We start from the raw sequence: 25032 nt of genomic DNA, 5'->3' as shown, positions 1-25032 counted from the left end.
CCTTTTTGGCCTGCAAACAATTTGAAAAATTGCCAACGATTACCAAAACTGCTAGCAGTCTCAAAAACTATCGCGGTGATCACCAATGGTCTCGACAACCGCCGTGGTAATCACCAACAGTCCCGACAATTTTCATAGTGATCGCTATCAGTTTGGTAGACTACTGCAACCTTTTCTTTGCCAATCACTCTAGCTCAACCCACACATTGTTGCCGCTCCACTCCTAGGCCATTGCCACTCTTGGGCACCGCTGCTCATCTTAGCTCTGCAACCACCACCTCCTTTGCTTCACTGTCAAGCCACTCAACTCCTCTCCTCCAAGCCCATAGTCACGTGGGGTGTCAAGGGCCAATTTTTTAGCCCCTAAGACATTTTTTTGGGGTTTTAATTTTTTTTATCATTATGAAGACCGTGTCAGTTTTTTGGCAATAACTTGAGCATACGAGGATCTTTTTTTCATTCAAAAGAAGCACCAAAAAGATGATTCAGAGATGAAGACAATGGTGCAAGTATTTTTTAGAATTTTTTCTAGTTTGGTACCTATTTTTGCACTTGAAGTTTGATGAAGTCTTCCATCAATACTAGACTTTGCAACACATGAATAAGATGGATGAAGCCATGGGTCTAATTTCTTTGAGTGTTTCAGACAACTTATAGTTTCATCTTGATGAGTGTTCCACTAGACTCAAGAAATGTGGAAAAAGTTGAATGACTTGTTTCATACCATCAACGAGTTTAGAGAACTTTAGATTGAGGCAAAGCTTACTTCTCTTGTATTCGATGATTTCCCCTTTATTAAGGACTTTCTTATGAGGTTCAAACAATAGAGGACTTTGTTACAGTGCAAGAAAGAGAAGACATATGAGGAGTGCATCTATCTGATTCTCTCAAAGCTTTGAGGAAACTTTTAGATTTTCTCTTCTACCTTCCATTCCACTATGGATGCTTTAGGTCCCTACTTTGTCATGCCCACTTTTGAGGTATTTTGTGATCGCTTGTCTAGAGATTAGTCCAATCTTAAGTAGTAGGATACTATCACTGGCTCAAAGATGCATGTATTGGTTGCTTAGACATCTATAGGGAAACCGAAGCAAAACATGAAGCACAAGACAAATTCAATAGGTAGTGAGAGTTCCTCCAAGCCTACTCCTAAATCAAATGTTTAGAAACCCTCTCAAAAGGGTAAATCTTCTAAGTCTGGTGAGTCTTCCTCCAAGACTAAGAAGTATACAGGTGATCCTCGTAGTTTTTGTAGCAAGGAAGGACATCTGGTTTCCAGGTTTTGGAAGTATCTTGAGGCTTTAGAGGAGGCCATGCAATAGTATAGTATTGCTTCTTTGAAGCCACCACCTCCTCCTTCAGGGAAAGCACATGCTCTTTCTGAATGAGCATTGCTTTCTGTAACTACTTGGATTCTTGATTCAGGGGCTTCACACCATATGACACACTCACTTGGTTTGGTTATCTCACTTCCTCAAAGTGTTACTATACATATTGTAGTTGGTGATTCTACACATCTTTTAGTCATAGGTTCAGGAACTATCTCTTTAGAAGGTGGTTCACTACAGGATATCTTAGTTCCTGCCATTTTTACGAACCTCCTATCTATCTTTTAGATTTGTCATTCTGGCTCTAGAAAGATAGTTGACTTCTCACTGCATGATGTGGTTATTCAAGACCTCCATGATCCTGACTTGGTTGTTGCTACTGGGAGTTTTGATCTTCACTCTCACTTATATCAGTTTGATGGCTTTGAGAGCTCTGATTCTACATGGGTTTCTCTTATTGCTCTTGTAGACATAATGAGCAAACTTTGGCATGAACATTTTGGCCATGTCAACTATAGATATCTACAAAATATGAGTACATAAGAGCTAGTGATTGGGCTACCTTAGATCTCTTGTACTGATGGTGTGTGTCAAGGTTGAGCACTTGGAAAACATCATAGAGATCCTTTTTTGGCAAGTAGATCCACATGTGCTAAGGCATAATTGGAGTTGATACATAGTGATCTTATGCCATTTCCCACTCCATCTCTTTCAGGTGCTCACTATGTGCTCACCTTCAGAGATGACTTCTCCAGACGCACATGGGTGTACTTCTTGAAGCACAAGTCTAATGTCTTTGATTTATTTTGAATTTTTAAGACATTTGTGGAGAAGTAGTGTGGTCTTTTTGTCAGGCATAAACACACTGACAATGGGGGGGAATATTTGAATCAATCTTTCATAGATTTTTGCATTGAGCATGGTTTACAACATCAATTCACAATTCCCCATACCCCTTAGTAGAATGGGGTTGCAAAGAGAAAGAACAAGACATAACAGGAGATGGCCAATTGTATGATATAGTCTCAAACTATGAGTTCTTCATTTTGGGATGAGGCTATCAATTGTACCAATTATATTTAAAATCTAATGCCTCACAAGGTATTGTGACACATGACTCCTAAGGAGGCTTGGACTCATGTCAAGACAAATGTTTTTACTTTTTGCATTTTTGGTAGTGAGGCTTGGGCATTTATTCTTGATGCTCAATGAAAAGCCATGGAGAAGAAGAGCTGACCACTCATCTTTGTTGGCTACTATGAGGATATGAAGGCATACAGGTTGTTTGATCCTAGTTCCAGAGTTGTCTTTTTTTGACGAGATGTTCAGTTTGATGAGTGTTATCCTTAGATGGAGCCACCATCACCAACTTCTTCCTCACTACCCAATACCTCCTCTACTCCTCCACAAGATTATTCATCCTCTGAGGAAGATCTTGATACTAATCCCCCTTCACCACCTCCACTAGTTGTTCAACAAGTGCCCAAGTGGGCTCGTGATACTGTTGATGTAGCAGGACCTATGGCAGGTAATCCTACAGATTCTTGTCACACTTTTACTCAAATGTTTGGTATTGGCCTCTTGAGTCATGCCATTTTAGATGATCCATAGAGTTTTTCATAGGTGACAAGAAACTTAGAGTGGGATAGGGATATGGATAATGAGTACTCTTCTTTTATGAAGAACCACACATGGGATCTTTGTCCTCTTTCAAAAGGAAGAAAGTTTGTTCAATGTCAGTGGGTGTATCATACCAAGTATGTTGTAGATGGTTATATTGATAGGTATAAGGCATGTCTTGTTGTAAAGGGATTTTCATAGGTTGAGGTTGTTGATTACTTTGAGACCTTTGCTCTTGTTGCTAAGATGAATTTTATTTGCCTTGTACTCTCTCTTGGAGCTTCATAGGGATGGATAGTTTTTTAGATGGACGTGAAGAGTTCCTTTTTGCATGAAGAACCATGAGGAGATCTATATAGAGAAGCCTCATGGTTTTATGTAGAATGTTCATTGGTATGTAGGCTTTGTAGGTCTTTATATGGTCTCAAACAAGCCCCTTGAGCTTGATATGAGAAGATGGATTCCTTCTTGCTTGCTTTATAGTTCACTCGGTGTCATTCTGATCCTACAGTTTACATTCAGTATCATTGGGATAACTTATTGATACTTGTGCTTTATGTAGATGATCTCATCATTACACGTAGCTTAGTCTACATTATACAAGAGTGTTTAACAAGCCTTGAGAGAGCAATTTGAGATGATAGACCTTGGAATTCTACACTATTTTTTGGGCATATAGGTTGTTTAGTATTTAGATGGGATAGCCATACTCCAGCAGAAGTATGCTCTTGATATGCTTCAAAGATTCAACATGCCTAATTGTAAGCCTACTCCCATGACATTTTAGTCGGGTATTGTTTTATCTACCACTTGCACTACTCCTACAGTGGATTCCACTTTATACAAATATCTTGTGGGTAGTTTGTTGTACTTGACACACACACGTCCTGATATTTCCTTTGCGGTTGGACATGTCTCTCGATTCTCCCATGATCCACATGAGAGTCACTAGTAAGCTTCCAAATGTATCTTGAGGTACATTAGGGGTACTACATGTTATGGCATTCACTATACATTAGGTGATCCTCATATAGTTGGTTACACTGACTCAGACTAGGCTAGTGATATTGATGATCACAAGTCTACTTTTGGATTCATCTTTTGCCTTTGTTCTAGTCCTATCACATGGTCTTGCAAGAAGTAGCATGCTCATGTATTATCATCTATACAGGTATAGTATAGGACAACTATGCTAGCTAGTCAAGAGGTTTTGTGTCTTTGATAGTTGATGAACGAGTTTGGATTTCCTCCTAATAGTCCTACCTTTCTATGGTGTCACAATCAAAGTGTTGTACACATTTCTTGCAACCCAGATGAGCATCAACAGACCAAGCACATTGAGCTTCACATGCACTTCATTAGACATTTGATTTAGGATAATGCTCTGAGCTAGGAGTACATTCCCATTACTGAGCAAGTTGCAGACATCTCCACTAAACCTTTTGCATCCCTATGGTATCTTTAGTTGTGTTCTATGCTTAGGGTGAAGGAAGTTATGCTTGGGGGGTCTCAATGATATGTCCTTCCTTCTTTCTTTTCTTGATATCTCTTTTCAGAGTAGGCTTTTTTCCCACTGGGTTTTCTCTATTTCTTTGTTTCATAGAGATTTGGTTGTGATTGGGTACCTCATCAGGCCTTGTTGCCGGGACCCAATTTCGCTTTCAACATTGCATTGTAGTTTCCTTGCTCTTTTTGCATTATTTTTAGCTACATTGCTGCTCATCTTAAGGGAGTAAAGGGTTAATTTAATTTATTAAATTACCTTTACTCCCTTCTTAAGATTTCACTTTATGCACTTTGCATTCCCATTTAATAATTAATTAGTAATTATTAAATGTCATTTACCTCTTAGGGTTTCCCTTTTAGGTTTTTGATCTCCTTCTATGGGGATTGATCTTTTGTAAATATCTCATATTCTTTTTAGTTTGATAATACAACTTGCATATTCTTAGAGAAAAACCATTGCCTCTTCTTTTCTTTTTCTTCTTTGGGATAGGTTCTTGCACGTAGGTATTCTCTGGGCTTTGTGGATTTATATTGCTCAAATCCTTTAGTGCCTCCTACAATGGAAAGGTGGAAGGTTATGTTGGAAGGAGAAACACTAAGCAAGTGTTTCTCCATGACTATGAGAGGATGAAGGAAAGAGAATGCCTACAACATAACTCTTCAAACAATTGTCTTTGTGAGTAATCATAATTGACCAAGTGAGATAGAAAGACAAGCCAATATTTACTAGAAATGGTGGCATAGACTCAACCTTATGAGGACATGTAGCCATGAGATTAAGTTTCCCAAGGTTACATACCCCCTTTATTCCTTAATGAATAGAGACACCTTATTGAGGGTAAACAAGATAATTTATAATAAAATAAAATAATTTCTATAGCCTAAGGGTGGGGTGAAGAAAGAGTGGGACGAGAAGGCTTAACTCCATGTGATGACAAGATAATTATATATTTATTAAAAAAATTTAATAGTGGAATTTAGAGGACCTAGGTTTAGAAGAATAGGATAAGGTGCCTTAGCTAATAAAATTTAATAATTATTTAGTAATAGTAGAAATATCATTAATTAAATAATTAATATTTAATTAATTTTCTCACATTAACTTTAGGTGTATACAATATGATATAAAGTGATGAAATAAGATCACATTACACCTATAGATTTGTAGAAATATTCTCCTATATCTTAAGCAAGCTTAAGTGATAATATCTAAAAAAGACTTAATAGAGGAACTAGTTATAATATCCCTTTTAACATCAACACATCTTATATATTTTAAAACAAGTGAATGCATTTTCTTAACAAAACTTTGAAGGCTCAAAATATAATGTATACCATGTTGTGAATAAATGAATATGACTTGTTGGAAGGTTTGTACATTTAAAAAAAGAGTTTTACGTTTGTTTCTATGAATTGTGAATAAATGAATTTGACTCGTTAGAAGGTTTGGACATTTAAAAAAAGAGTTTTATGTTTATTTCTATGAATTGCCTAATTGATTTTGGTCATTCCCATAAATTGTCTTGTAAGAGCTAGATAATTTGAGGATTATGACTAGTCTATGGAATTGGGTGCATATAAAGTAAAACGACAAGTCTCAAATGATATGCTAGCTTTTAACATTAATTATGCCACTTGTACTCAAATTAAAACTAAATTGAAATATGATATATATTTATCACCGTACACATAAATACAATCTATCTATTCAAGTTGATCTTTAAAAAATAATAATACATATATTTTTAAATATGTTACACAATATTTTTTTATTTATAAACTTAATCACTCCTTGAAAAATACACTTCCTCTAAAGCTAAATGTTTAAAGATTATTTCTAAAATTTGTTAGACATAAAAAAGAAGAAGTAATTTGACTAATATATGGTCATAAAATTAAAAAAATAAAGAAGCAATAAAATGTAACGAAATTAACCATTCAAACCAGTTTCTGTTAAACATTTTCATCATTTGTTACATTTATTGTTAATTATTTTCTTAAATTATCAAACATATAATTAGTCATTCTACGTTTGCACACATCAATAACTAAAATCAAGAATTAAAACTCAAATGACATAATAATGATAAGGTAGAGTGAGGAGCATAAACATTTTTGATTGGTCCATTTGAATTGCTCATTTTAAAAAGATTGAACTAATATGTACACATTAATAATAATTAATAAAATTTGACACACTTATTCATTTTGTTAAAGGTTTCCCACTTGATTTGAGAGGAAAATAACTATGGCTTAACATAATTAACGTGTCTATACCATCATACATTTCTCTATAAAAATTCAGATTTATATATCATGATAAATTTTAATTGGTGTGATTTTTATTTAATAAACATACAATTAGTCATTCTACACTTGAAAATGCAAATAACAAAAATTGAATGAAATGAAATCAAGAATGGAACCTTAATTGACGTAATAATAATACGCATTGCTTAAACATCACACACTAAGGCTTGCGTCCTAAGCTAAAAGTGTTAAATAGTCAAAGTTGAAGTTTATTTTTCCAAGCTTAATTTCTTCCTTAGTGTGTGATGTTTAATAGTCATAATAATAAGGTAAGGTGAAGAGCATAAAAATCTCCAATTATCAAATTAGCTTTGTTCGTTTACAAAAAGATTGTGAATTTGTCGATTAATCAATATTTAGTAAAATGTTACACACTTATTCATTTTGAAAAAAAGTGATCCACATATTTTTAGAGAGATTATGATTATGGAGTCACTTTGGAATACAACACATCCATTTATAGAATACTTAAATAAATCTACATTTATCGAGTACGAACAACATTGTTATTCTCCAAAAAGAATAACACCTTTTTATACGTCTATACAAACACCCAAACTTACAAGCTTGAAGGTTTTTTACAAAATTTGCCTCCAGAATACTATAAAAATGAAAATTTAGCTAATGACAACAATTGAAGAAAAGCAGAAAAAAAAATCGTGAAAACAATCTTTTTTCTATTTTAGAAAAAGAATAGTTTTTTTATCTTCAAAAGGAAACTTTAAGTTTTTTGAAAAATAAATCAAGTTTTATTCTATGTTGAGATATTTTTCTCTTATCTTCAAGACGTTATATCTTTCTTCTCTGTGAAGGCATAAACATCATTGTTTGAATAGAAATATCGCAGCAACAACTGTGAAGTTGGAGTGGAGATGTAATGAGTTTCTTTTGAGCAATAAGAATACCAATACTTGCTCCGTTGACATTTCCTTGACATATTGTCAAGGTTTTACCACGTATATCTGTGTATTGTCGTTTCTCTTGTTATTGTTATTTATTTCTCTTATTATTTATTTGCATCTAACTTGTACTGTAAAGTATATTGTTTCTATTAATGCTTCCGCTTCCATAACATACTTTAGAAAGAAATGATTAATAGAGTCAGTAGAATACAACACATCCATTCATACTATATTTATAAATCTACATTTATAAAGTAGGAGCGACACCACTATTCGCGAACAAAAAAAAACCATTTTATGCATCTATAAACACACCCACATTTCATTTTCTTCTTTTACATGCATCTTGATGATAGATCATGTAATGTTATCGAAAAGGATAATAGTAAAAGTTTCTCACACAATCAATTTGAAAAAGTAAATTAAGAAAACTAATATATTGCACAAAATTTGCTTTAGATTAATGTAAACATTTGATAAAGACACGTTACATTAGGTATGACTAATTTCAATAGTACCATTTGTGTAGAGAATAGCTATACCTATGGAGGGGTGTATTGTATTCAAGGGAAGCATGCATCATGATAGGAGAGGTCGACATCTAGGGTGGAATCATTCCTGTGGTGGAGGTGAGTCCTGAGCTGCTCGAGCATGGCGACAACCTGGCTCATGGTGGGTCTCTCCGCCGCCACATCACACAAGCACTCCTTAGCAATGCTCACCATCCTACTCATGTCCTCTCTGCTCGACCCCTCCCGACTATCCACTGCCGGATCATAAATCTCATTTTTCCCGGCCGCACTCTGCACAAACTCACGCAGATCAATGTCCCGTCCGTCGGGGACACGTGTCCTGGGCCGCCTGCCCGTGACCAACTCGAGAAGGAAGACGCCAAAGCTGTAGACATCCGAGGTTTGAGTGAAGGAAGGAGTGTTTGTGTGGAGGAGCTCTGGGGCTACGGCCCCCGGGTTTTGCTTGATGATGGTGGCGGCGGGCAGCAGAGCGGGCAGCTCGTAGCCGGAAAGGCAGCCGCTGAAATCGTTCTTTAGCAGTACGTTGGAGGATTTCACTACGCCGCACACCAGCTTCTCCGGGCTCCGGTGAATGGCGGCGATTCCTCGGGCAGTGCATAGTGACACACAGGCCCGGATCGGCCAATTCAGAGCCGGGAATGAGCTACTTTCCCTTTCTTTGCCTATTGAATCTACGAAATCAGAATTCAGGAAAGCAAAAATAACAATATAATTTTATAAATAGGAGATATTTTTTAATATTGGATATTAGTATTAGAAATCAATTGTAGTTTTTGAGTTAAATTTATTGATTCATGTTTTATAAGTAGTGGTTCATAAAAATCTATTTCTAATGAGAATGAACGGAACAATTATCACTCATTGGAACAGCTTGTGAGAAAGACTATGGACTCCCTACACCCTACTTATTATGGTTGGGTTGGGTGAGAAGGAGGAAAATTGAATAGAGTGCCCCGAGAGAATATAGTTGCCTTCTCCACTTGAATCAACATGTATGATATGGTGGGAGTGTGATGAACTGGCCACCACATGGTTAGTTGGTGAAGTATTGGACCTTTGAAGAAGCAAATACTATAATTCAAATTTTCTTCTATTTTTTGCTTTGATTCACAACATAGAGGATATGGATCATGAAGAATAAATGCTGAAATTTGCACACAAATCTTGTATGTTACATATTTTCCAAATTTGGTCAAAGGTTCATATTGGATGGAACAGGGCTGCATCCGCTCAAATGTGCTTTAACAATGAAGATTCCTACAAGGTCAAACCCCCTTTGCCTGTTACCTCATTTGCAAATCCAACTCATGAGAGATGGGTTCTTGTGAGTCACTACTTATAAATCATATGGATCAATAAGTTTGACTCAAAACTACATAGTTGAATTCTATCACAATTTGACAACTTGTGGGAAATATCTCTTACTTTTCAATTGATGAGCTTAAAGGGCTCTATAATGAATGATTCATATCACATGCCGAAGATTCTGCAAATGAGATGGCAAACTAAGTAGGCTTATTCTTGCAAGAAATTACATGGTTAAGCATGCTTGAGTTGGAATGAATGACCTCATAAAAAGACTCAATGTTTCACCTATGTATTCCTTATCATTGTACATGATAATGCCAAATGACTAGTTTCAAGATACAGGTAGATAGATAGGGCCTCCTATTCATTCTAATCTGCAATGGATGTTAACTTCTCCATTCATTCTCAATTCTCATAAGACACGGATTGGATTTCTGTGAATTACTGTGTGTGAAATATAGATCAATAAATTTGTTTTTAAAATTACACAATTGAATGTTGATAAAAATATCACTCAATTAAGAATATCAGTTTTCCACAATTCATTTGATTTATCTTTAATGCATCTGATTTCAATTGCGTACAATTTTTTGAATCAACTTTAAAGGATCACATGATCTGAAACTTGATTCAAAAAATTGCATATTCCTGATGATAGATCACAGAGAAACATTGATTCAAATATTGCACACAATCGAAACCAGAAGCATTAAAGATAATATCACTGAAAGCAAAATTATGAATTCTTCTAAATTCTTTTTAACTAAAATTGCGAAAGAAGAAAAGTAAATAGATGTTACCGTGCAAGAGATCTTCAAGACTACCGAGACATAGGTAATCAGAAATGAGGAAGGGTATCTCTCCATAGAAAAGGCCACTCCTGAGCGGCAGCAGATTTGGGTGATGAAGTGCTCTTAAGACGAGCAAACGTTTGGTGAATTCCTGACGGGTGACTGTAATTCTGTCGAGCTTTCTGGCAACAACAATGGCGCCTCCCTTGAGAACCCACTTGAACAGGGGCCCGAGAGTTCCCCTGCCCAGTTCGATCCACGTGGCGTTCTCTACGAGACTCTGAACGTCCTTAAATCGTTCGTCTGTTTCGTCGTTGAAGATGATTTGAGCCGGTTGTGGAGGCACCGGAATTCCCACAACTGGAATGGCCACTTCTGCCGCTTTCTCCGTTTGCAGGGATCGGAAAACCTTCTGCTTCATTAATTCGCGTCGCCGCTTCCGGCCCAGTATGAATTTGGTGCAAAAGAGGACTTTGAGGAATATAACCAGAGCTATAGCAATGCCTATGACTAGAAGATTACTCATTCTGTTGTTACTTGAAGATCACTATAATTGCCTGGCTGCTTCCTACCCCTTGCAGAATTGCATTCCAACATGATTGTTGTTATTATTGTATTGTTTTATAAACGTTGTCGTTGCTTCTGGTTAAATAGGAATACACGTTACGGACTGATGATGTCTATGAAATTTGGTCCTGTTCATTGACAGCGAGTTGTCCGAGGCGGTGGATTATTTTTTCATATTTGTGAGGAAATTTCAGTATTTAAATCATTGCCAACTCGGCAGGAGAGTTTTTAGTGCATGTAAATTCTTCTCTTAAAAAAATGGAAAAAGATGTTTTGTAATTGTAGGCGTTATATCCAATGTTCCTATAGTAGATGAAATTCCATTCGTTAGTGAGTCGTTTTCTACATTGTGCGCCTTAATCAGTTTGCTATTCATGTTTAGTTCTTTCCATTGGAAGGAATACCATTGCATCTGTTCACATGTAAAAATACAATTAGTCTAACCGATCAGAATTGAGAATTTTTTACCGATCAGTATTAATTCTTTTACATATGAAGTTTGTTATATAATTTTTAAATTTTTATTAGTCCCTGTCTAATATAGTCTAACTGATCAGAATTAAGAATATTTTACATATGAATTTTATATAATTTTAAAATTTTTATTAATCCCTGTCTTATACCTGCCTTATATAAAAGACAGGGAACTAATGTTCCCAGTAGCCTTCTGAATTAATTTTTGCAGCAAGAAAATCAATGTTATATTCAACTTTCAAAGGTTTAATTTTTAAAATCAATTATGATATAAAAATTCTGATTTTATGATTGGCCCGTTCATAATTTCCTAGGCTTTATTTGAATTTTGGTTACTAAAAAATCAGAAAATTTAAAAGTTGATTGCTTGTTAGGCTGTACGTTGGCATCTCACAGATTTTATTTGTATTTTTATAATTTCACACATTCTTGGTTGGTTCCTCCAGGCAGATTTCATAGAAATTGATGGCTGAACGGTTTTAAGTAGATATTTGTAATTAAGATTGAGAACATAATAATGCAATAATTATATATTATTTTTGCTTGAGAAGAAGTCTCCCAAGCTTTACAAATAGCACCATATACTTTAATCAATTTATTTTTTAGTAAAGGTTTATAGTATTTTAATATCTCAAAAATAGTTTGTGGCCTCGACCACATTTGTCAATAAATAAATAAATAAATCTCAAAAATACTTTAAAAAACTATATGAATAATATGACATGTAAAAATTTAATAATTTTATTATATAAAATCAATTTACTAACTACTAAATAATAATTATTTAAATACTTTAGGAATATATAACTGAAAAGATTTTATCAATTTATGTATGTTAGGTTTAACTTTTGTTGTTATGATCATCAAAATGTAAATTTTAGATATTTCATAAGGGTTTATCATTTACTTTATTAATTAAATAATAGATTTTTTTGTTATGTCTACAAAAATTATTATTTTTAAACGTTTGAAAGTTAAAATTATAAAATGTATATCTTATTAAACACGTGTTAACAACATTCCTACAATTAAAAGAAAATAAAAATATCAAAAAGTTAAGGAACTAAAACTATGAAATTTAACTTTAAAGACTATTGACAATGATTTTTACTTATAAATACTAAAATATAGATATTGAATTAATAATAATAACATTTTAAAAATATAATATTTGCCAACTCTTGATATATACAATCGCAACTACAACTATGTACACAATCACAACTACAACTATCAACAAGAGAGCTATATTCTATTTCACACAAAGGCAGGGACTCTAGCTCCTCAAGAGCTCTTGTTTATATTTAAAAGTGGAAAAAGTAACTTTTAATAAAAATTATTGGTTCACATCAAAAAAGGTAAGAAGTAAAAATATATATTCTTGGAACAAAAATTAGAAAAAATATTATCTTGTGCGCATTATGTGCCTTTCTAGTTCTTAATTTCTATATTTTCATTCCTATAATATTTGGTTTTAAGAAAAGTATATGATGTAATTATTACTTCCTTATTACAAAGATGACATTATTGAGCAATTTGAAATCTCTAAGCTCTCAATTTAGGTTTTCGATGATTGCTTCTGGTGCTAGGCTAAAATTTGGTTCTTCTATCCACCACTATCATCTTGGTTTGAATTCCATGATTTGGTAATGTGATTGAGGTTGGCAAACGAGCATTAAAGGACATTTAACTAGCATTTCCTCTTGTAGTGCAAGTGAATCCTAGTGTGGGAAAGAACATAATGTCCCATGTTTTCCCAAGATGAGTGATTCAGGGAGTAATGCACTGGTGTTTTGGTAGATGTCAAGTGTAAATTATAAGGTGGTGCATAGTTTTAAGGGCAATACAATTTTTACTTAGGGAAGTGAATGTTTATCAGGTGTGAAGGACATAATGGATCACAGTCATGGTTTTGGCCTATCCAATGTGCAACCTACAAGGAAGCATCAACAACATGAGAACAATACTGGGTTTTCTTTAATCTTATCATCACAGATTATAATTGTGCTTCTCAATATGGAGGTTGCTGAAGAAATAGAGCACAATGTTGTGGTTTTGTCAAATTTGGGTGTGATAGGACGCTTTTGAGGATGAAATTATGAAATCCCAAAATATGTCCTGCTAAAGCTTTTGACAAGATTCTACTTTAAGTAATTCTTCCTATTCTACCTTTACATCTTTGGTTTGATTCCCTTTTAGAGGATGTTGGAAACTCGTCAGGGCATTTTTTTAATGGTGGATGAAGGATCTATAGATCTCTTTTACTTTACCTATGCTTACATCTTGGTAGGAATGAATATTTCTAAGGGGGTTCCTATTAAAATCTCAATAAAAACTTCAAGAGATGTGGGCTCAACCTATAAATTATGAAAAGATTCCCTTTGAATGTAGAACATGTTTCCAAATTGGTCATGTGGTTGTATAATGTAGAAAACATAAAATGAATAAGAAGGTTTCCTAGTGGAAAGATGTCTCTCAACAACATTATAGATTTAAGAAGGGAGAAAAGAAAATAAGTTTTTATGAGGTAGTTATTGAGGAAGTGATGCAAAAGCCTCAAGTGTTCTTTTCTCAAGAACAACAACTATTATTGGACATAATGAAAAGGCTAAAGAATCAACATAAGAAAATGATATTGAAAACTTAAAGGGGAGTTAGAGGGTTATGTTGACAACGATGGATAACAACTTTAGGTTTTTAAATACTCAAAATATTGACCACATAATTTTCTTGATCAAGCTCTTGATCGTTCATAGGTTCATCACTAGAACAAAGATCATCAATGAAAGTAGTCATGGTATTATCCTCTTCTTACAAGGTGGCCTCATTAGTGAGACAATATTTAGAATAGAGAGTAGGGACATCCATTAATGCTTCATCTCTAAAAGGGATGTGAGATAAAAGTAAGGTATTTATAGTTCCCTCTTTCTCTAAAATATCATCATAAAAGGGATATTTCTTAGGAGAAGGATCACCATCACATATGAATATGCCGATCTAGAGGGAGGAGAAAGAATGCCAACCAATATATCATCTTCTTTTATCAAGGTTGCTACATGAGGAAGACAATAATCAATATCAACATCCAAGGATTCATCCCAAATAGAAGAATCGTCAAACATCTCAATGAATAAAAGACACTTTAGGAGAGGAATAATGATGAATCACTAAAGCGTGACCCCTTAAGGAAAGGTATGGGAAGGAAAACAACTTGTAAAATATCCTTCTCTTCCACTAAAATCTTCATGATAGAGATAAATTTTAGGAGAAGGATCAACATCATCTTTCAAGATCTCACTATAAGGAGGGCGATTCTTTGAAGAAATGTTAATAGAATCTCCTTGTGCCAAAATGTTCTCACAAGTGGGATTGGTATTAGGAGAGGAAATGTTGCAATTATGAATAAAATTAAGAGCTAAGCTATCATCATATGCATGAAAAGAAACATCTTGAGATTCTTGAAAGAAGCTTAAAATTGAACTAGTAAATGATGATAATAATTCCATTCATAGGATGAAAATGTAAATGCGCATAATTAAATATTTTTGTCTTTTATTATTGTTTAGAAACATGTAATTATGAAAATAAAATGGAAGAATGCAATGAACGTATGAATGCATCCATATTAGATCTAAATGGATAAAAATGCAACAATATAATGCATGAAAAGAAGATCTAAATACATACAATGCAAATATTAATTAATGAGATGCACACAAAGTAGATCTATACAAGGAGTATCTAACCACCAAAATCAAAAGGAGGAAATGTCATTCAATTCGGGTTCACCAAAATGTAGAATATAAAATGGGCTTCATGTAAAATACTTATTTACCTAATTCACATTACACATTGGAATGCAAAATCACTTTAGGACAAGTATCATAAACACCAATTGGTAAGATGTTGATGCAATAGCTATGCTTGAAGGGTTTTGATTCCTTTTGTTGCTTATGATTGAGATAGAAAGGGTTGATATGAGTATGCAAAATATTGAATAAAAATAGATATGATTTAATCTAATTGAGAAAATTGATGGAAAAGAGGATGGAAAATATTTTGAATGCACCTGGAAATGGAATAGGAAAAGTGGACTTTTAGACTCAAATTTATGATTGTCAGAGTGGCAAGATTAGCTATAACTACAAATTTGGGACCTGGATGCCTTGATCTATCTCTCTGTCAAATTTGAGTTGAAATTGATAGGGATAATTTGAAACCCAACTTGTAGCTAGAGACAAGTCACCAATTGCGACTTCTACTTGGGAACTTTGGCTAAAATATTTGGGCTCCCTCCAACTATTCCTATATGACCCAAGTTTGAAAATACAACTCTACAACTTGTTGCACACAAAAAAATGAGGAAAAAGCTAGAGAAAGAGGTTTGCCTTGATCAAACCCCTGTTTAGGAATCAATCTCTCAATTGAATTGAAATTTCATAGGGAAAGATGAAATCAAAGCTAGATCCAAAACAAACATCACCTTACACCTTTATATTACAATGCTTATTTAGATGTGGTCACAAGTGTTGATGCAATAGCTTTATATCCACAAACCTAATAGGAAATCATGAAACCAAAGCTTTGAAATGATGGATGTTGTAGTTTGATACAATGCTTGATGATGGAGAAGACAAAATGCCTCAAAGTATTGAAGACTTGGATCCTTGAATTAATATGAACTCCTTGTGTGAAGATCATTGATTGTAATTGTGTTGATTGAATGGAAAGGGATAGATTTATATAGAGATGTCAAATTAAAATCACTTTTACACTAACTTAGAAAAGTGATAATGCACCACAAATCTAGCTTTTGCGGGGGTGTGGGTCGGTGGGGTGGGTGAGGGTGTGAGACCCTAAAATCCCACTGTTAAATTTTTGGGCAAAAATGTTAGGGACATATTGAAACTCAACATGCTCGTGGGAACATGTCGACTTTTGTCATGTCCATGGAAAAACTTTGTGAAAATTTACAAGGAGAAAGATGACAATTTTCATACCCCAAAAGATAAATCATGTGAGGATGACATCATTAGATGTGGAAATCATGATTCGAGCTTTAAAACGAGGTAAGACCTATCTTGGAGTGAGGTGAAGAAATAAATTGGTGAAAATTGTTTAAAAGATCAAACTCATAATATTAATTTAAATTAATAAAGGTCCACTAAGATGAATTATTTGATCCAAGGAGAAATAGATGAGCACTCTTTGAAGTAAGGGCTTACCTTAGACTTTGAGGAAATTAAACGATTATAGAACCAATATTGTTAATTGGGGAAGGTCCAATAAGTGATAGTAAAATGTGAAATAAATGTAGGAACCTATACATGCTAAAATGGGGCTAAAATGAGCACCTAGTTGAGGGTGCCTAATTTTTAGGATGATACAATTTGTATTTACAAGCTCCTCATCTTTGAAGGAGTGAGGGTGGGATCATTCTTTCCAAAGTTTTCCAAAAAATTGAAGTGCACAAGCCAATAGATGTTGGGTATCATGAAAGTGAATTTCACTATTGTCTTAACCAAGCAACTACTAGCTTTAACACATGTGATATCAAAGAGGAGATTAAGTATTTAGAACTCATGATTCTTTAAATTTTTCTAGATTTTTTGGATCTTTTACTTGGAAAGGAATTTTTTAAAAAATGGAGTAGTAATGCTCGGTTGATGTTGATATTGTGGCGGTTGATGTTTTTGTTTTGGGGATTTGAGTTTAGTACCAAGGCGAAGGTGAAATGGATAGCTCAAGAATGTGTTGTAGATCCGTGGGTGGAAGGATTGAATGCATTAATGGAGTTTATCGTTCCAAGGAAGAGAATTCAAAAGGATGAAGGTTTTTTGTATATAATGGAGGTAAGAGAGGATGACCTTTGGAGCTCAAAAGGATCAAGGGAGGATCGTAGGAGCCGAGGTTGGGTGGGAATGTTTGTAGGAACATTTGGAGGAACATGAGGTTATGACGTAGGTTAAAATGGAGGTGAAGAAAAGGTAAGGAACTTTGAATCCTTCGTTTGAGTCCTCATGTTTTTGGATTAATGACCCAATGATGGTGGATGCTGCAGACACAAAGGGGAAGAACCCAATTCTTCGAGGATAAAGGCACTTTTCCTTTTTGTTTATTTTACTAATATATAAGCATATTTCTAGTTTAATGTCTGTATGAACACAGGCTTAAAGTTAACCACATACAATGGCATTTTCTATTTCTACAAATGTTATGATATGGACTATTAATAATGTGATTTTGGTATGGTTTGGGAAGGGAGATACAAGCAGTGAGATATACAATTGTAGCATCAAATATTGCATTATAGAGACAAATTTGTAATAACTTGTTTAGGGGTGACAAAATGATAGTACACAATGATGGTGGTATTAGTAAGTAATGTAAATGTAAAACTTTTATACCAAATCAATTAAATTATATATTTTCATCAGTTAAAAAAAAGCATATTGCTCCTTAATCAATAAAAATAAATAATAAATTCTTAAATAGTTTAATAAATGAAATGATAGGTATGGTTTACAGTGATATCAATTTCATGATTCAATTGTGTAGTTTTTGAGTCAAACTCATTGACCTATGTTTCATGAGATGTGGTTCACAAGAACCCATCTCTCATTAGAATGAATGGTACACTTATTTCATATAAGTGATACTCATATAGGCGAAGCACCTAGACTTCTCAAGAAGTCTGTAAGAATTTGCCTCAAGCTTGTAACAATGTAAGAATTCACCTAAGATGATGACTGCAATGTGAAGATCCAAAAGCTCGAGATATCTCAAGAGAGATTAAAAAATAATGCTTGATTGATTGATTAAGTTAATGATGATCAAGAGTACAATGCTCAATAACCTATTTCCTAATTGATTTAAAAAGTAGACACGCCTCAATATACAAGCAATGTATGATAACTACTAGTGATGCAAGTGATAACCTATCAACTAAACAAGGTGTAATCACATGTCTACTAAAAGTGGACCATTCTTCATTGTGTAACAAAGTATGTACGGCATGTTCAATAATGAGAGGATGATAATGTGACAAGAACACAAAGATGGAGCTCACAAATAATGAGGTGTGATACAATAGTTATGTGCAAGTGGATTTCTCCTCCACCATGTGTGAACGTAGAATGCAAACTCCTAGGTTTCTCAATGAAAACTAATATGAAAAATGTATTATCCTAAGAAAATTTTGTGTAATTAGTAATTTTTAATTACACCAACACCCTCCCCACCCCACTTCTTAAGTGCAACTCAGGGGAATGCACTTAAGATTACAATAGCTAGATGGAAATGCAAGATGGGTATAGACTACTAGGCCATGTTAGGTACCCATGTACCATATTTATGTGTAAAAGAATGCAATGCCATCTCTCATCAAGTGGGGAAAGAGGGAAAATGTCATGGGAAAAACCCTCCCCAAAAAAGAGAGACAAAAAAATGCAAGATGCATGTAGGGATGGAGTAATCAAGACCCCACAATTGTGATATACATCATGTATATACAATCAAGAACCCCTCCATAAGAATGAAATATGAATATCCACCCATAATGAATAATATTCTCCAAGGATGGTAAGTTCTTGAAGACAAAAGACAATCCAATGCCCGTAAATAACATTTCTCCCCTTAGGAAGAAGATAGAACCAATACAAAAGCAAGAATACTTTCCATTGTGGATAAGAAGAAGGAAGGGGAATCCAAATGAAGTATGATGTCTCTAAAGTTTGATGATGTGTCACCATGTCCCTGAATAATGAAGATTCCACAAACCAATTAGAATCAAGCCCTATAAAGATGACAAAAAGGAACCAATGGTAATTGATCCATGTAGGAATGTGGACCAAATGCCAAAGACAAGTAGCCTCCTCAAAAGAAGAATTGAGAAGAGAAGCAAAGAAGCCCTCACTTGATGTGGAATGTACTAAACCCATGATAGATGCTACTATATCAATGTACAAGATGCACCAAGAAAACTAAATGATGTTCTCTCTATTAGGAAGAAATGGTGTATCAAAGAATCCTCCCTAATCAGTAGGATGAGCCCTCAAAATGTAGGACATCTCTATAAATTGAATGTGAATATCCAACACATGAGTATGATCAATTTGATCCATGCTATGTGTTATCTCTAGTAAAGTGTAAGAATCATGAATGCCAAACTCCAAAGAATCGAGTGTCTTCTCTAAAGTGAAAGAGACCCCCTCCAAATATGGTAGGAAACTATCCACAATCATGTCAAATGTCTCAAAAGATAGATCACGTAGAGACTCATGATGGTCAGAGAGTTCCCTTATAATAACTAAAGAAGGATCATCATCAAAAAATAGAAGATGAATGTCATCAATGATGTATGCCAAATCCTAAATATAGGACTCCACAAACAAACCTAAAATGTCTTTCAAGAAGTCATCCCAAGGAGCTATATCTAGAAGACAATGTATTTTATATGACACTAAATTACTTGAATCCATGGCTTTATGAATACAAGTGACACCATGAAAAACAATAGATGTTATCTCAAGAGGAGAAGTAGGAGCCACAATTGGATGTACTAGGTCTTTTGGGAATGGAGGAACATGTGGATCTCCATACATCTCTTGAATATAGAACCAAACATCATGAGAATGAGTTACCATCATGTATCAAGTGAATCCATACCCTCCATATCTATATGTACAAAAGCAATATTGTTTAATGGGAAAATGGAATCACTTAATAGGATGCAGGCCTCCACTTTTCACACTAAAGCATTCAAAGATATGTGTGTGGGTATAAAGGGAATTTCCAAGTGTGATTTCTTTTGGATCCAAATTAGATTTGCAAGATCCAAATGAAGGGATGTCAATACTCAACTCGAATCGTAGAAAGGAATGCAATACAAGGAAATAAAATTTGTCTTGTCTGTGATAATATGGATGAAAAATTGAACTAATTGACTAAATAAGGTAGATCTAGATATAAAGTGTGTAGCCTAATTAAGATACAAAAATATGCTAAAAGTATGAAATGAAATGAAAGATAGAGGACTCACCTTGAAATGTGTAGAGGAAGATGAATTTTTGCTCCAAAAAGTATGGATCTAGGTTGAAGTTTGAAATTTTGTCCATGAATCCTTGAACAAAATGAAAAACTTAGAAAAACCTAGAAATGGATTTTTTGATCGAGGGGCAGAGAATAGGTTGACTTAGTTGTAACTATTCCAGGACAATTTCTATAAGGTCATTGTGTTCCCAGGGCACTATAACAAAGTTGACCCAGGTTCTTCAAAAAGCTCTTAAGAAGTTATTTCAAATCTACAATCATAATTTTTCTATTTTTCTCTTGCACATAGAAAGAAGAAGGTTTTGTTGTTCGGTGGATGAGAGCTTGCCTTGGTCAAGCCCTAGATCAAGCAATCATCCTTGAATTGAGAAATGTAAATGTAAATTATTGAAACAAGATAAATGTAAATATTCACCTTGCTTGTAAAAATCCTTGTCAATAGGGATTTTACCTTTTTGTATGTTGTAGATGTTGAATTTAGTATGAAGAATGTAGGATATCTCCACAATTTTAATGGATCTACCATAACCACATCATGGATCCATGGATGTAAATATGCATCAATGAAGAAGATGATAAATTCCACAATGTAGATCTCCTCCCTTGATGGCCAACAATAATGCTAGATCTTGAAAGAGATGCTCACAAAGGATTCTTGAAGACTTGAAGAAAACTTGCTTGCTTGAATGCTTGAACACCTTGAGCTCTAGAATGCCTTGAGTGCTTGATGATTTGTGAATGCTTTATGTGAAAATGAATCCCCCCAAGCCTTCTTTTATACTGGTAGGGAAATAATACAAGCCAATTGGGGAGTAAAATAAAATAATTGGAAAGTTCGAGACACTTTGGGCCTTGTGCTTTGAAACCAAAGGGGAATAGGTAGACCTGGGTTGACTTGGATTGACCTAGTCTAGAATAGGCTAATCTGGGTTGACCTATTCTTGGAGAAGAGGGAAAGAAGGGCTCTTGGAGGTCTCAAATACTACATTGGTGAAAGTGAAAGATATGGGTCAGAATAGGGTAAGAAGTACATTGAGAACATATCCATCAATGGTCCAAGAGGTCATTATGAAATAGGTGCTAAAAGGTCTTAAAAGGCAAGTATATCCATTTTAAGACTGTATAAGTATGAAAAATAATGCCCATAGTGTCACCATTGTACGCAACCCTTCTCACTACAATAAGTGAGAACTAATTCACTCCATTTCTTATAGTTTTGTGATGTCAAGTCAATTTAATAATCCTCATCCATGATGTGCTAATCAATGCACCCCCCCAAAATGCAATGAATAAAAAATATACCCTCAAAATAGATGTTTTTAACTCTTTATATGTAGTGCAAGTATAATGACCACTGGCTCAAATTGACCAAAATTGACTTCTAATTTTGACAATTACAACAAATATGAGGCAATAATAGACTCAATATAATTAGGACACAAGATCACTAAAGGATCCACAATGCAAGAAGTCTAGCTTAGATGCAATGTAGGGAGAGCTCATCAACTTGTTTGAACTCGATGTCATAGAGATAAGATCTAGTATCAACAAATATGTTGAACACTTTGGTTGTTGGTGCAAACAACAACATCCGCGACAGATCCACAAGCAAATAGTTCAAATCATTGTTGATGTTGGATTACCAATGTTGCCAAGTTGCCAATTAGGTATGCCAATCGACTTTGATTGTTGGATGACTGCATTGCCGAATTGAGTGGGTGTTTGGATCTCAACTAATGATCCCACATAGGGAAGATGCATAGTGCAGGCTTGGTCTTGAAGCTTGGGTCTATATTGCTCACATATTGAATGAGCTCATGTTGGATATTTTTGCAAGGGCAATGAGGAAGAATGCCTCCAGGGAGATAGGAGTAATTCCCACATTACCTCCGCCAAGATATTTACAAAAATTTAAATACCTTGCATTTGAGTAGTTATGTTACCTATAGAGTCATGGATATTGCACAATGATCTTGATGCCTGGTTCAATGTTGGCGATATGCTTCTTGATATAATTACAAACAACTTTTGGGATCAGATTGATTTGACCCCCAATTTGTTTTAAATAGAGGGGTTAGGATTTGACCACCCTGTTGACACCTAAATTTGCAGGTGTCAAATTTGAAAGGGAAGTACTTTTTGTACTAGAAAGCTCAATTATTTTGTAGAAATTATATTCTTATAAATATTTAAAAATTTAAAAATTTAAAATAATGTTTACCCTTGTCATGCATATAAAATCTCTTATTAGCGTAAAATATATTAAAAGTGGAAAATATCCATTCTTTTGAAAATTGTCAAATATTATTTAAATACAATGTCAAAGATATAACTGCAATGTTTTTGTTTTACAAGTAAATAAAAGGCATAATTAATCTTTCTTATGGGTTAGTTAAAATAGTGAAAATTATTTACATTAATACTTGTTTTAAAGGGAAAATAAATAAAAGTTTAATGTAAATGATTATTATAATATATTTTGCTTACTTTATCCAAGTATTATTTCTAGGGAGATATATTGATAAAGTATCATTATTGAAAATTCAAAATCATTTATATATCCATATATCTTTAATATAAAATGCTTTCATTTCATGCTTAATGTTAAGGAAAGGGTTTTTTAAAGTAAAATTATATGTCCCTTGAAATGAAATACTTATAGAAATATCTTCTTGGCATAGATATATTATTTTTATCCTCATGTAAATATATTAGGGTTTTTAATAAAATGGTTATTTACTTTGTCAAATTTATGAAACCATTTTATGTGCCTTTTATAGTATTCTTTGAATATAAAATACATTGACCTAGTGCTTGTGTACATGAAAGAGCTTTGGGAAAACCTAAATCAAATATAAGACTCTAATTTATTTACTTTATTAAAGTCTCTCATATATTATTTCTTGTGCAAGATTTATTAATCAAAAGATAATTGTTATGGAGCAAGAAGTATTAAGGAGATCAAAGAGGCACTGAAGATTAATTATTTTTTCAAACTTTGCATTGTAAATAAAGTGTTCAGTTGCATCTTAGGTTTTTGTTAGGAAACGTCATGATGATCCGAAGCTTGTATGCATCCTTTGAATTTTTATAAAGGATACCAAGGTCATCATAATTAATATATTATTACCATATACTTCATATATACATTTTATAGAAACTCGGTCCTATTTTTTGCTTCAGATTGTGTTATTTGTATGCACCAGCAACAAATGTATTTGTGGTGAAAGCATTTCAAGTTCAATACAAGGATTTCATGTGCTTGATTGATCTTTTATTGATATCATTTCTGTCTCATTCATTTTGTTTCCTCAGATCAAATTTTAAATTTGCTTTAATTGGTTGTCCAATTGATTGAATGCAATAAGCGATTTCAGTGTTTGGAAAACAATAATATTGTATTGATTGGTCAATTTGCATGTTCTCTTGTTGGGCTCTTCAGTGGAGTTAAATTCAATACGACTAAGTATTGGAATTTACTTAAGCATTTAATAGTTCATACATCATTAAGTTGCTAAAAATTTATCTCAAAGGGATTTATTGTTTGTCTTTGAGGGTTACTTTAAATATTTTTAATGATTGATAGAAGAATCCATCGGTTAAGGCACTGTTCTATTGATTATTGTCTTGAATCTTCATGTTGATTGTAGAAAGGACATACATCCAAGTGAAAAAGGTCAACAAATTTATTATATATTGATATATTACACCCACAAACATTTATCAACTTTTAAAATCCTCTAAAACACCAAAGTCCCCCAAGTTATCTGCTCTAAAAAGCCTCTAGGGTGTGAGGTATAGGCCTACCAGCCTTGGTTTTGCAGAGCCAAAATTGCAGAGGTTCACATTCAGTTAGGGTGGAACCTGTTATTTGGAAAATTTCTTTTAGGAATTCCTATTATTGGATCATCATTCCACAAGAAACCTAATATGTTAATTTGGGCACCAACACACCCGATCCTAGTCTATACAAATTGACTTAGCCAATACTCTAATATCCTCTCCACATTGTGATATATTGATGCAGGATTTAACCACTTGATCCTAGTCTATACAAATTGACTTAGCCAATACTCTAATATTCTCTACACATTGTGATAGATTGATAGGAAGACCAATCTGGCCCCAAAACCAAAACCAATATTTTGCCCCAAAATGAAATAATGACAGATTAAAAAAGTATATGTAGTTTTGAAAAAAAAAAAATGCAACTAAAAAAATTTCAAATTTGTACCACTAATTTGTAGATCGGGCTACCCAAGCTCAATGTGCAAATTTGTTTGCCTCAAATTTGACTTTAGCCAATATAGGAAAATTTATGGAAACAACCACCTAGATGCAATGGTGAGGTCTGATCTTGCTCAAAATGCCCCCACAAAGATGTTGATCCCAATTATATATTGTAGCCCTCCTAAAGATGAAGCAAAATGCTCTCAAATAGGTATGGAATGAAACACTCATTTGACTCTAATACCATGTAAGAATTTGCCTAAGGTAATGAATGTAACGCCAAGATCTAGAAGCTCAAGAGATAGCACAAGAGAGATAGGCAACATGATTATTAATTGAATAATGACCAAGAGTACAATGCTCAATAGCCTATTGCCTAATTGTTTTACAAAGTAGGCATGCCTCAATATAT

Source organism: Cupressus sempervirens, chromosome 9 (genome assembly GCF_028749045.1).
Source record: "Cupressus sempervirens isolate cs-2001-9-10 chromosome 9, ASM2874904v1, whole genome shotgun sequence".
In the NCBI taxonomy this organism is placed as follows: Eukaryota; Viridiplantae; Streptophyta; class Pinopsida; order Cupressales; family Cupressaceae; genus Cupressus; species Cupressus sempervirens.
The sequence above is the reverse complement of the archived record's forward strand: the minus strand, read 5'-3'. Positions refer to the sequence as shown.